Source organism: Oncorhynchus keta, chromosome 9 (genome assembly GCF_023373465.1).
Source record: "Oncorhynchus keta strain PuntledgeMale-10-30-2019 chromosome 9, Oket_V2, whole genome shotgun sequence".
Taxonomy (NCBI): domain Eukaryota; kingdom Metazoa; phylum Chordata; class Actinopteri; order Salmoniformes; family Salmonidae; genus Oncorhynchus; species Oncorhynchus keta.
Window position 1 is genome coordinate 12963151 of NC_068429.1, and position 14637 is coordinate 12977787.

Sequence of the window (14637 nt, forward strand, 5' to 3'; positions counted from 1 at the left end):
TCACGCCCTGACCATAGAGAGCCTTTGTTTCTCTATGGTGTAGTAGGCACAGAAAGGCTATACAAGGCACAGAAAGGCAAACATTGTCATATTTAATCTAAGTAAATATTTCCAAAGTACCACTATTTCTGTTTAAAAATGCTGCATAGCAAATCCAGAGCTCCAATCAAAACATGTTTTCTGTAAAGATGCAAAAGTAGCCCAATCTTTGCTAAAAATGTATTTAATTTATTTAACAGAAAATAAAAGTTGCACACCCTCAATCCCTCTGTCTGCCCTGTTTGTCATGGACGATGGATGCAGATTGGGTCGTCAGCGATGGTCCCTCGCAGTCCAGATCCAACGTGGTGGTAGTGTTGGTCTGTGATCCACTCCAAACTGTCAATGCCTAAAACGATGAGAAAACTAACTGGAACAAGCTAGCTATCTTATATTAACCAGCAATACAACAACCAGTAATACACTATTAACCAGTAATTAAATGTTAGCTGTCACGTAGTTTGTTATTTGTTAGCTAGCTAGGCTACCAGTTAGCTTTTACTTCCCAAACAAGTCTGGATAGCTAGCTCTCCCTACTGGCTGCTGGCCAATTTAGCTACATTTCTTGATTCTAGTTACTAAAATAAATAAAACATCTCACTTTAGCGTTAGGTGAGGTATTTTCTGAACAGCTTCTCACTTCTTTGTTTCTCCAGTCCTCAGTTTGAGCACACACCGTTTACACACTCATTTGTGGCGCCCCAATAAAAAAAAACGACAGTTGGAACTCTTGTTGCTAGGCTACCAGTTACAATGCTTTTAGCTTGAGGTTTGTGCACTCTTTATCCAGAGGGAAAACAAACATTATAGCCTGAAAGAATCTGAAAGAATTATATGAATGTCATATTGGTCAAATTACTGACGATGTCGTCAACTCAAATAACCATCAGAAATGTATTTAGCTAATCGAAATGCATATCAAGACCCTAATATGGTCCTCAGTCAAGAGAATATGTATTGTATGTTCTGAGAAAATATACGATGTAGGCCTACTGTCAGCATTTGTAGGCTTACTGTCAGTAATAAAATGTCCACATAGGCCTATCACAAGATATCTAATGAGTCAATATCCACCCATACCAATGGGAATCTAAAACTGATTTGTGCATAAAAGAAAAATATGGATTGAGCATGTGCTCATTTTCAGCATATCAAAAAGCATATCAATATCCAGATATGGACCTCAGCCAAGGGAAGCTTGTCTGGAATCAATCTAGCTTCATATCTTGAATGTGTTGAGAAAACCAAGATATGCGAGAGAACATAGGATGTCTCATATCTCAGGATATTCAATGAGTCACAGGAAATGCCCATGTGCGATATTGGGAGTAATCCCAATATCATATATGTCTAAAAGACACATCGAGATTCAGAATTTGTCAGGATATGGTGCAAATCCACAAATGTAAAATATTAATTGGAAATGGTCTGTATTCTGTAGAATATCAAAAATGTGTCATGTAAAGATATCCCCTGATATGGAAACATTTTGCCCAGTGATAAAGCTTGTAAACAGTGGGGATGTGTCATTGTTATTAGGCCACGGTAGGGTAGGGGCAAAGGACACAGAAGGCCATGTTTTTCAATTTGTAGAAACACACATTACATGGCATACTCCAGCCCTCAGGGCAGTTCAGCTGGCCTAGTGAGTCAGGCTAGCGGCTAACCATTAGCAACTGAGCTGTACTCAAATAAATGGTATGGATACTTAGCAACATGCTACACGTGGATAGTGTAGGTCAAGTGAGTGAAGCCCATTTTAATTTAGCCATGCAGTCAACCATACATTGCCAGTGCTCCATGATCCTTAGAGCTGAACATAAAGTCATGGCCAGCTACAGGGGGAAATATCAGGGCTTTCATGTACTGGGTTATGTGTGAGACAGTGATATCTAGGCCAACATGGATGAAGGAATGAATGACTGAAAAATAAGTCATCACAGCTGTACAGTGAGGCTATGTTCAAGATCACTTGGTCGTCTTGGGTTTCCAAGAGGTTAGGCCTATGTTAATTCTAAGGTGTTAAAGTACATCATGTATTACTGGTCATGAGTTGAGAAGTATTGAGAAATTTGATATGCCCGTAGAGTACATTATCTTAAACAATATATTGGAAAATTTGCCAAATTAACTATTTCATATTTGTATATTCATGAACACAGCAAAACAACAAACGTCCTCACACTGTCGACTGAGTTTATTTTCAGCAAACTTAAAATGTGTAAATATGTGTATGAACATAACAAGATTCAACAACTGAGACATAAACTGAACAAATTCCACACACATGTGACTAACATAAATGAAATAATGTGTCCCTGAACAAAGGGGGGTCAAAACCAAAAGTAACAGTCAGTATCTGGTGTGGCCACCAGCTGCATTAAGTACTGTACTGCATCTCCTCCTCATGGACTGAGCCAGATTTGCCAGTTCTTGCTGCGAGATGTTGCCACACTCTTCCACCAAGGCACCTGCAAGTTCCCAGACATTTCTGTGTGGAATGGCACTAGCCCTCACCCTCCGATCCAACAGGTCCCAGACGTGCTCAATGGGATTGAGGTCCAGGCTCTTCGCTGGCCATGGTAGAACACTGACATTCCTGTCTTGCAGGAAATCATGCACAGAACAAGCAGTATCGCTGGTGGCATTGTCATGCTGGAGGGTCATGTCAGGATGAGCCTGCAGCAAGGGTACCACATGAGAGAGGAGGATGTCTTCCCTGTAACACACAGCGTTGAGATTTCCTGCAGCAAGCTCAGTCCAATGATGCTGTGATGGACCCTCCACTTCAAAATCGATCCCACTCCAGAGTACAGGCCTCAGTGTAACTTTCATTCCTTCAACAATAAACACGAATCCGACCATCACCCCACGTGAGACAAAAACGTGACTCGTCAGTGAAGAGCACTTCTTGCCAGTCCTGTCTGGTCCAGTGACAATGGGTTTGTGCCCATAGGCGACGTTATTGGGGTTTGTGCCCATAGGCGACGTTATTGCCGGTGATGTTTGGTGAGGTCCTGCCTTACAACAGGCCTTCAAGCCCTCAGTCCAGCCTCTTTCAGCCTATTGCGGACAGTCTGAGAACTGATGGAGGGATTGTGCATTCCTGGTGTAACTTGGGCAGTTGTTGTTGCCCTCCTGTACCTGTCCAGCAGGTGTGATGTTCGGATGTACCGATCCTGTGCAGGTGCTGTTACACGTGGTCTGCCACTGCGAGTCTCCCTGTAGCGCTGTCTTAGGAGTCTTACAGAACGGGCATTGCAATTTATTGCCCTGGCCACATCTGCAGTCCTTATGCCACCTTGCAGCATGCCTAAGGCACGTTCACGCAGATGAGCAGGGACCCTGGGCATCTTTCGTTTGGTGTTTTTCAGGCAGTAGAAAGGCCTAAATGTTCATAACTGTGACCTTAATTGTCTACCATCTGTAAACTGTTAGTGTCTTAACAACCGTTCCACAGGTTCATGTTCATTAATTGTTTATGGTTCAATGAACAAGCATGGGAAACAGTGTTAAAACCCTTTACAATGAAGATCTGTGAAGTTATTTTGATTTTTACGAATTATCTTTGAAAGATAGGTTTCTTAAAAAGAGACGTTTCTTTTTTTGCCGAGTTTATATTAGAGGTCGACCGATTATGATTTTTCAGCGCCGATACCAATACCAATTATTGGAGGACCAAAAAAAACAGATACCGATTAATCGGACGATTTAAAAAAAAATTGTATTTGTAATGATGACAATTACAACAATACTGAATGAACACTTATTTTAACTTAATATAATACATCAATAAAATCAATTTAGCCTCAAATAAATAACGAAACATGTTCAATTTGGTTTAAATAATGAAAAACAAAGTGTTGGAGAAGAAAGTAAAAGTGCCATGTAAGAAAGCTAACGTTTCAGTTCCTTGTTCAGAACATGAGAACATATGAAAGCTGGTGGTTCCTTTTAACATGAGTCTTCAATATTCCCAGGTAAGAAGTTTTAGGTTGTACTTATTATAGGAATTATAGGACTATTTCTCTCTATACCATTTGTATTTCATAAACCTTTGACTATTGGATGTTCTTATAGGCACTTTAGTACTGCCAGTGTAACAGTATAGTTTCCGTCCCTGTCCTCGCTCCTCCCTGGGCTCGAACCAGGAACACAACGACAACAGCCACCCTCGAAGTCGAGTTACCCATGCAGAGCAAGGGGAACAACTACAGGCTCAGAGCGAGTGACGTTTGAAACGCTATTAGCGCGCACTAACTAGCTAGCCATTTCACTTCGGTTACACCAGCCTCCTCTCGGGAGTTGATAGGCTTGAAGTCATAAACAGCGTGATGCTTGACGCACAACGAAGAGCTGCTGGCAAAACGCACGAAAGTGCTGTTTGAATGAATGTTTACGCGCCTGCTTCTGCCTACCACCACTCAGTCAGATACTTAGATACTTGCATGCTCAGTCAGATTATATGCAACACAGGACACGCTAGATAATATCTAGTAATATCATCAACCATGTGTAGTTAACTAGTGATTATGATTGATTGATTGTTTTTATAAGTTAAGTGTAATGCTAGCTAGCAACTAACCTTGGCTTACTGCATTCGCGTAACAGGCGTGCACAAGGACTAGCAAGATGTAAAAAAAAAGCTAGATGTAAAGAGCAAGATGTAAAGTTTCTTATGATACCAATTTTTTCTTTGTAACATCAACAGAGGAAACATTATGGAGTCTTAAAAGAGGCCGAAGTAAGGCTAAAATGTCATTAATATGCCAACTTTAATTATTTCTCAATTATGCTTTTATATACAAATGTCAAACATGTGTCAACAATTCTTCCTCCAAAAGGACTTTTCTATGGATTACACTTTGGGTTTCATAGGGAATCATAAGGAATCCCTCAAAAGCAGTGTGTGTGTGTGTGTGTGTGTGTGGTGTGTGTGTGTGTGTGTGTGTGTGTGTGTGTGTGTGTGTGTGTGTGTGTGTGTGTGTGTGTGTGTGTGTGTGTGTGTGTGTCACATGCCACGTGTGAGTTCATGTAAGCATGGCTGGTCAATGTGTAGTGTACATAAAGAACAATCATTTTTCACATGCCAACCTCAAGGGACACTTTGAGTCCAGAGAAACAGACTAATAATACCATCTACCACTTAGGCATATTGTGATAAAAATATTATTTATGAATTTTAACAAACTTTACAAAAATAACTCAAGACCAGGGCTGGACTACAGCATTTGGGGCCCCCTGACACCGACCTCCCCCACCCCCCAAAAAATACTTTAATTTTTTGTTTGTTTTTTACTATTATTTTTGGAAATAAGTGCATTTCCTGCTATTACACACATTTTGCCATGAGGCTGGGAGAAAATGTTGCAGTTTAAAAGCTAATTTCCTGTAATTCTATATGCTCTCTGAGGGCCCCCCGACTTCCAGGGGGGCCCCAGCGCTGCGTGCCCATTTGGTTATCTGTCCCTGCTCAAGACAAATGATATCTACTCTTCATCCACAGTGAAAGGTGTGCACGGCACCCTACAAAAAAGCATGCTGGCTGTGGCGTGTGTGTGTGTGACTAAGTATCACTTAATTCATAAGAGTGATTAGTGATCGATATTCGGACTTCACTTACTCTAGGAAGGTCCAATGCAATGTTGGCCCTGTGCCATTTGTCACTTCACATTGATGATTGTTCACTGTTAGCCTGGTCACAGATCCGTTTGTTTTATCTTGCCAACTCCTATGGTTGTTGTCAGGCCAAACAATGACCATTGGAGATGCAAAGACAGCACAAACAGATCTGGGACCAGGCCAGTCCACTGATGTAAGCTGGCCTGGCCCTTTCTTAAATACCACAGACCATTCATTCCATATCCCTAATCATGGCATTGAGTATATTTATTCATATTGCATATTTTATACGAATATAATTTCACGGTCAACAGCAATACTGCCTGTGGATGTTTTTTAAAATGTATTTTACTAGGCAAGTCAATTAAGAACAAATTCTTATTTTCAATGACGGCCTAGGAACAGTGGGTTAACTGCCTGTTCAGGGGCAGAACGAGAGACTTGTACCTTGTCAGCTCGGGGATTTGAACTTGCAACCTTTCGGTTACTAGTCCAACACTCTAACCACTAGGCTACCCTACTGCTACACACCTTTTCTACAAACCTATCCTTAAAACGGATCTCTCAATTGTAGCCTAAACATGTAATAATTTATACTCAACAGTGATGAGCCAAGAAAAAGGCATCATACCTCCTGGAGTTGTATGCTTCATTGACTGCACCCAGTAATGCATTATGGACCTATAACACTCTGCTCTTGTTGCAAGGCATGCATTGAGTCTCAGCATCCAGCGCCACGTGACCTGAGCAGGCCATTTCATCATGCTTAGCTGGAGGTTAATCTCAGTTGGGAAACCCATGAAGCTTGTTTTTTTTTCCGAGTCACGTGGTTACTGTGTAGTAACAGTGTAGTAAAGCTACGTGCTTGGGGGATGATAAGGTTATTACCATGACAGCACATGCTTTGAATTCGTCGAGTTGTGAGGTCCCACGTTATCAATTCCAGGTGTGAAACAGGCTATTGCGGGAACCAGATGGTTTTATTGTGGAGGAAGAATGCTATATTTAAGGATATTTGACCTCTCTATAAGAACGCAAAATGCAGCAGTAAGCATTAGCCTATATTCGGTGAAAACAGATGAGTTGGTAGTCTATATGGTTGTGAATAGGACAGATGCTGACTATTAATGATGGTCTTAGAGGTTATGATGGTAGAGTTCAAACACATTTGATGCGCATTTTATGCACATCGACATTGCGTTAGGCTACCAAAGTGTAAAATTGATTTTAAAACGTAAATTAATTGTAATCGATCCAGTATGGAGTATGGACGCAGTCGCTATGTGAAGCGCGCTCAAAATAATTGCATGATGATCTGTCCTTCCCGTGATTAGTTTAAGCATGCATCCATAGTTTGCCAATGAGTAGATGAACGCTAGAAAATGGGGAATGCGGGGACAGAGGACGCTTGAGATGCAAACGATAGTTTAGGATAGACAACTATAGAATGTTACACCCCCTGAAATGTATTTTCTTATGTCGATATCTGTTGAAAGAACCGTGAAGAACCAATAACGTGACTCTTACCGCTTTAGTCCATATTCCAAGCGAATGCTTGTCCATTTTTGACAGGGATGCAATGCTGCTACACAATGACGACATCGAGCATCTTTAGAGGTAGAACTGTAATCCGCCTTATCGGTGAACCATGTACTACTCTTCCTTCTTTCCCAACTGCTAGTGGATTTCTGCGTATGCTCTGCACCATCTAGCCTACGATGGATGACTGACTACACACTACCTGCACCCGGGGCTTCCAATGCGTCTAATATGCATTTAAAAGGGGCGTGCCGATTCGCGTGTGTGTGTGTGTGTGTGTGTGCGTGTGCAAAAGAGAGAGACTACACGCTAGGCTACTGCTACACTGACGCACTACATTATTACTGCTCATCCAAGGACCTATCTATATAACATCTAGTACTGATGTTAGACCTATGTGCTATCGACGCATGACAATCAACCTTGACATTTTCTAATTCTAGGCATACATTTCGTAATGTATTATATAGCCTTCATAATAAATATGTATTATGACAGGACTGTAGGCCACATTTGTACATGGTTACATTTATAATGATTGCCTCATGATCTCGCTCATCAATTTAATTATTGAACTTGATTAATTACTTAAAGATACAAGCATACATTATATACCCTTTCTTTTAAAGTATCGCCCTACATTTTTTGGAGGACTGAGTCTAAGGGGGAGGGTCTTTGAATATAAAGCCAAGGAAGAAGAGGTGCAGTCATTGGCATGGTAAATCGAACTATATTCCTGTAAGTGTGTTTTGTTCTTGGTGTTTGTTCAACAATATCCATAGTGGAGTTTAAGATAGTTTCCATGACCATGATTGTACATCTTACCCAGGAGAGCAAGATGTAAAGGGTTATTGTGATTGAGGAGCTTACTGCTGGTCATGGAGTGTCAACTTGGAATATATCCCAATGGACTATGTTATTTCTGCAGCATGGTTACCAACAGCAGTGTAAAGTGTCGGCTAGTACAGTGGTTTGTAAGCCTTGACCTTAAAAAGAGACACGTGGTATGTTCTGATTGCATAACAATTGAACTGAACATTCCCTGTTCAAGAGTATTTGTTAAAATAAGTGAAATTTCCTGATAAAACAAAGCAAATGAAATGTCACATTTTTATGTCTAGACTCCAAAACAACATTATGCCTAATTTCAACAATGTCAACAATGTTACAAACATTCACACAAAGGGAAACAACGATGGAATCTGAGCTCACTGTTTCACAACTTAAAATAAATTGTGTCTGCCTTCTGATTCTGTTTAGATATGGGTTTTTAGAAATGGAAACTCATTACTACATCATTAATATTCATAAGTAATGTGTATCTGGAATTGTGGAGGCGGGCCTTGCTGTCTCAAGTGACTGGATATGCTTTGAGATTAACTCTCAGTACGAACCCTGGGGGGATATGTTTGAAAGTAGGGACCTTATCATGAACAAGCCCAGACTTGTAGTTAGGTCAGGTGGATCGAGAAACGTTCTCATCTTATCAACAGCAAGGACTTGGTTAACTCTAGTTATATATTACTTAGCCTCTGCCTGTCCATCTAGTCAAGGACACACACCACTGTGCCAGCAGGTTACTCTATTAGTAAGAAAAGTAATTGGGATGAGTAATCCCTCTCTGGGGTTTGTGTAGCTGTTGGGACAATAGTTAACATGCTGACTCTTATACCTGATTCAGACTAGCGCCGACCCAAACTGTACCGCGCTGGCCTGTTATTGTCCTTTCATATTGTCCTGCATGCTTCCGGGAACTATAAACCAGGCTTCTGATTGTTCCTCAGAAGTGCAGTAGTAGGATGCTGAAACATAGTAATGTCCATACTTTGAGGTTTCACCATAAATAATGTTGAAGATGCTGTCCATCAATATATTTTACTGTAGCTGTTTAACCTCTATATACAGTGCATTCGGAAAGTATTCAGACCCCTTGACTTTTTCCACCTTTTTTTACATTACAGCATCATTCTTAAATGGATACAATACTTTTTCCCCTCATCAATAAACACACAATATCCCATAATGACAAAGTGAAAACAGGTTTTTAGAAATGTTTGCAGATTTATAAAAAAAAAAACAGAAATACCTTATTTACATAAGTATTCAGACCCTTTACTATGAGAATGAGCTCAGGTGCATCCTGTTTCCATTGATCATCCTTGTGATGTTTCTACAACTTGATTGGAGTCTACCTGTGGTAAATTCAATTGATTGGACATGATTTGGAAAGGCACATACCTGTCTATATAAGGTCCCACAGTTGACAGTGCATGTCAGAGCAAAAACCAAGCCATGAGGTCGAATAAATTGTCCGTAGAGCTCCGAGACAGGATTGTGTCGGATCAGGGGAAGGGTACAGATCAGGGGAAGGGTACCAAAACATTTCTGCAGCATTGAAGGTCCCAAAGAACACAGTGGCCTCCATCATTCTTAAACGGAAGAAGATTGGAACCACCAAGACTCTTCCTAGAGATGGCTGCCCGGCCAAACTGAGCAATCGTGGGAGAAGGGCCTTGGTCAGGGAGGTGACCAAGAACCCGATGGTCACTCTGACAGAGCTCCAGAGTTCCTCTTTGGAGATGGGAGAACCATCCAGAAGGACAACCATCTCTGCAGCACTCCACCAATCAGGCCTTTATGGTAGAGTGGCCATTAAAGAAGCCACTCCTCAGTAAAAGGCACATGACAGCCCGCTTGGAGTTTACCAAAAGGTACATAAAGGACTCTGACCATGAGAAACACGATTCTCTGGTCTGATGAAACCAAGATTGAACTCTTTGGCCTGAATGCCAAGCGTCACATCTCAAGGAAACCTGGCACCATCCCTACGATGAAGCATGGTGGCAGCATCATGCTGTTGGGATGTTTTTCAGCGGCAGGGACTGGGAGACTAGTCTGGATCGAGGTATTTCCTTTAGCGTCTCCTTATTTGATTCAAGTGTGAATTATCTCAAAGTGATAGTAGATCTTTAGATGGTTGGACGCTCCAGGTTTACAACACCTAGGAGAAACACAAACAGGAGAGCACCTCCTTTAACAGGCCATTAAACAAGTGATTTGTGCCTGTTTGACTGAGGGCCTACCACAGTGGGATGGGTAATGTGTGTGTGTGTGTGTGTGTGTGTGTGTGTGTGTGTGTGTGTGTGTGTGTGTGTGTGTGTGTGTGTGTGTGTGTGTGTGTGTGTGTGTGTGTGTGTGTGTGTGTGTGTGTGTGTGTGTGTGTGTGTGTGTGTGAGTGTGTGTACTACTGTATCCCGATCACTCATTACTGTTTGAATAGAATGACCTTAGGGTTTCCAATTTTCATGCCCTCTCTTTCATTCAAAAAAGGAGGAAAAAAATTGTGCTTTTAAATGTAACACTCTAAAATGCATTTTGTTCGGTTCAAATGGAATTATTTATGACAACGTAATTTATGAAATGTGGATGACTTCATGCTGCGTTGAATCTCTCTTCAATTCAAATCACAAGAATTTCAGGGTTCTAAGTGGGTGGTAGATACTTCAATTTAAGGGCTGGCTTATCAGTTGCTATGCTGGTTTATCAGTTGCTATGCCAGTGAGTTCATGTCTACCTATTGCTAGTATTGACTTCTCAAATTCCTAGGGAGAATTTCTCCCATGTTTGCTGTGTTTTGTGGAGATTACATGGATTTGCCAAGGCCTTCAGGGCTCTCATTGTACAGTAATGTGATTATTTTCTAGGCTCTCATTTCTACAGTCATGATGCAATAGATTATAATTTTGCATGGAAAATACAAATATGCAATTGATAATGAATGTACACAACAATACATAGTTAAGTACATGTAGGCTGTTGGTTTCTTACCTTATCGTTGTTCCACAATATGCGATAAATGCATCATATCAAACTTATCCCAATGTTTTCTTAAACCCATAAACCGTATTTGACCTAATATTGCAGTCCCCTGCATGTCACCATGCAGATATAATCCTATTGGGGTATCATACTCCAAACCTACAACCTAATTTTGACCAAAATGAACCCGGAGAGATTACTGCTTCCAAGGTTTCCTTTTTCCAAGCTATACAGAGGGTGCTCTAGACAAAACAAACAGCAGAGACCTGTGGACACCATCCAACCTGGAATTGAGTGAGTAGTGTTTGGTCTGATGCTATTTTGAAAGCCAAGAATATATATTTTTAAAAAGGACATTACAATGATATATTTGACTTTATGGGGACTGAATGCTGAGTTAAGGCTGCCATTCTTGCAAGTACAGACAAGATACAACTTCACTTAGCACTAAGGTGTGAAGTAAAAGGTGTCGAGGCCTTTTGGAACAACAAGTGGCAGGAGCCCCCACCTGATGTTCAAAGACCATTCACTGGCATTTTCTACAAGTAGTCTGCACTGTTGGTGCGAGTGACTGAGCTTCCAATGGCTAGCCCCAAGGCTATATTTAATTTTGTTCTTGTGCATTTTGCTATTTGCCTCATGACTCCTGCATACTTTGTTGACTACAAATTTTCTTTACCCAACCGTGGAACAGACATCGTTTGTTCCCACACTCGGGACTCTGACTCTCTATTTGTTACATAGACTTTTGGCCTCCCATCCTATTCTAACCAGCTCTCGCCAGCTTTGTATTCATGTTACCTGATGAAATTGCTGTACAATATGATCTTGTTGCCATCTGATGCACATTCAGATGTCATAAATCGGCACTGCGGATCTCTCCCTGTCCTCTGCCGTGCCTTGATTGTATTACTGTTGATGATATCTGGAATGTGCATGTACACCCTGGCCCATCTACTGTTGATGATATCTGTAAATGTGCATGTACACCCTGGCCCATCTACTGTTGATGATATCTGTAAATGTGCATGTACACCCTGGCCCACCTACTGTTGATGATATCTGGAAATGTGCATGTACACCCTGGCCCATCTACTGTTGATGATATCTGTAAATGTGCATGTACACCCTGGCCCATCTACTGTTGATGATATCTGTAAATGTGCATGTACACCCTGGCCCACCTACTGTTGATGATATCTGGAAATGTGCATGTACACCCTGGCCCATCTACTGTTGATGATATCTGTAAATGTGCATGTACACCCTGGCCCACCTACTTTTGATGATATCTGTAAATGTGCATGTACACCCTGGCCCACCTACTGTTGCTAGCCCCAATTCTGACTTGTGCTCTGATATCTGCTTCACTGATTTCTGCTCTCATAAAAGCCTGGGTTTTCAGCACGTTAACAGTAGAAGCTTATTCGTTAACAGTAGAAGCTTATTACCTAAAATGGATCAATTGAAAGTGTGGTTTCACAGCTTCAATCCAGATGTGTTGGTCATTACTGAGATGTGGTTAAGGAAGAGTTGTTTGAATACTGATGTTCACCTTTCTGGTTATAACCTTTTTCAGATTATTACAAATCCAACATGGTATGACTCCAAACACCCAGAAAAGGCAACTCTTATCCTCACAAATTATCATGATGGGTATCAGTCTGGTGTTTTCTGTAATGACCTTAGTGATCACTGTTTTACAACCTGTGTTTGTAATGGCTGATCAGTGAAACAACCTGTCCTGATTTGTCATAGACGCTTGCTAAAAAACTTTAATGAGCAAGCCTTCCTTCATGAACTGGCCTCTGTAACTTGGTATAGAATCAGTTTGATCCGCTCTGTCGAAGACGCTTGGACCTTCTTTTTTTATATCTTCAGTGGTATTGATAACAAACACACACCCATAAAGAAAATTAGAATTAGAAACAGGTTCAGCCCCTGGTTGACCGTGATCTTGCAGAGTTACTCCCCCTCAAGAATTGCATTTGGCGAAAGGCTCCGCACACACATACTCAGGCTGACTGGCTCTCGTTCAGGCAATTGAGAAAAAAGTGCATTCAGGCTATCCAGAAGGCCAAAGTTAGTTACTTTAAGGAGCAGTTCTCTCTCTGTAGGTCTAATCCCAAGAAGTTCTGGAAAACGGTTAAAGACCTGGATAATAAACCCTCCTCACAGCTGCCTATGTCCCTTAATGTTGATGATGTGGTTGTTACTGACAAGAAGCACATCGCTGAGCTCTTTAATCACCATTTCATTAAGTCAGGATTCCTATTTGACTCAGTCATGCCTCCTTGCCTGTCCAACATTTCCTCATCTCCCACCCCTTCTAATGCGACTATCCCCGATGCTTCTCCCTCTTTTTCCACTGTCCCACTACAACGTTTCTCCCTGCAGGCAGTCACTGAGTCCGAGGTGCTAAAGGAGCTCCTTAAACTTGGCCCCCAAAAAACATCTGGGTCAGATGGTTTAAACCCTTTCTTCTTTAAGGTTGCTGCCCCTATCATCACCAAGCCTATCTCCAACCTTTTTAACCTGTCTCTCCTTTCTGGGGAGATTCCCATTGCTTGAAAGGCAGCCACGCTTCGTCCTTCATTTAAAGGGGGAGATCAAGCTGATCTTAACGTTATAGGCCTATTTCTATTTTGCGATGTTTATCAAAAGTGTTGGAAAAACTTGTCAATAATCAACTGACTGGCTTTCTTGATGTCTATAGTATTCTTTCAAGTATGCAATCTGGTTTCTGCTCAGGTTTTGGATGTGTCACTGTAGCCTTAACTGTCCTCAATGATGTCACCATTGTCCTTGATTCTAAGCAATGTTGTGCTGCTATTTTTATTGACTTGGCCAAAGCTTTTGATACGGTAGACAATTCCATTCTTGTGGACCGGCTAAGGAGTATTGGTGTCTCTGAGGGGTCTTTGGTCTGGTTTGCTAACTACCTCTCTCAAAGAGTGCAGTGTATTAAGACAGAAAATCTGCTGTCTCTGCTGCTGCCTATCACCAAGGGAGTTCCCCAAGGCTCAATCCTAGGCCCCATGCTCTTCTCAATTTACATCAACAAAATAGCTCAGGCAGTAGGAAGCTCTCTCATCCATTTATATGCAGATGATACAGTCTTATACTCAGCTGGCCCCTCCCGGGATTTTGTGTTAAATGCTCTACAACAACGCTTTCTTAGTGTCCAACAAGCTTTCTCTACCCTTAACCTTGTTCTGAACACCTCCAAAACAAAGCTCATGTGGTTTGATAAGAAGAATGCCCCTCTTCCCACAGGTGTTATTACAACCTCTGAGGGTTTAGAGCTTGAGGTAGTCACCTCATACAAGTACTTGGGAGTATGGCTAGACAGTGCACTGTCCTTCTCTCAGCACATATCAAAGCTGCAAGCTAAAGATACATTTAGACTTGGTTTCCTCTATCGTAATCTCTCCTCTTTCACCCCAGCTGCCAAACTAACCCTGACTCAGATGACTATCCTACCCATGCTAGATTACGGAGACATAATTTATAGATCAGTACTTAAGGGTGCTTTCGAGCGGCTAGATGTCCTTTACCATTCGGCCATAAGATTTGCCACCAATGCTCCTTATAGGACACATCACTGCACTCTATACT

General features: G+C 41.5%; 1 protein-coding gene across 1 annotated transcript in view; it reads right to left on the reverse strand.

Annotated features, from left to right (window-relative positions):
• Positions 1 to 7407, reverse strand: part of ajm1 (apical junction component 1 homolog) — a 32249-nt gene extending 24842 nt beyond the window's left edge. Inside the window, exon 1 of the mRNA XM_035775459.1 lies at positions 7189 to 7407. The gene's annotated coding sequence lies outside the window, so the exon portion shown is untranslated. The remainder of the gene's footprint in view (positions 1 to 7188) is intronic.
• Positions 7408 to 14637: the final 7230 nt, after the last annotated feature.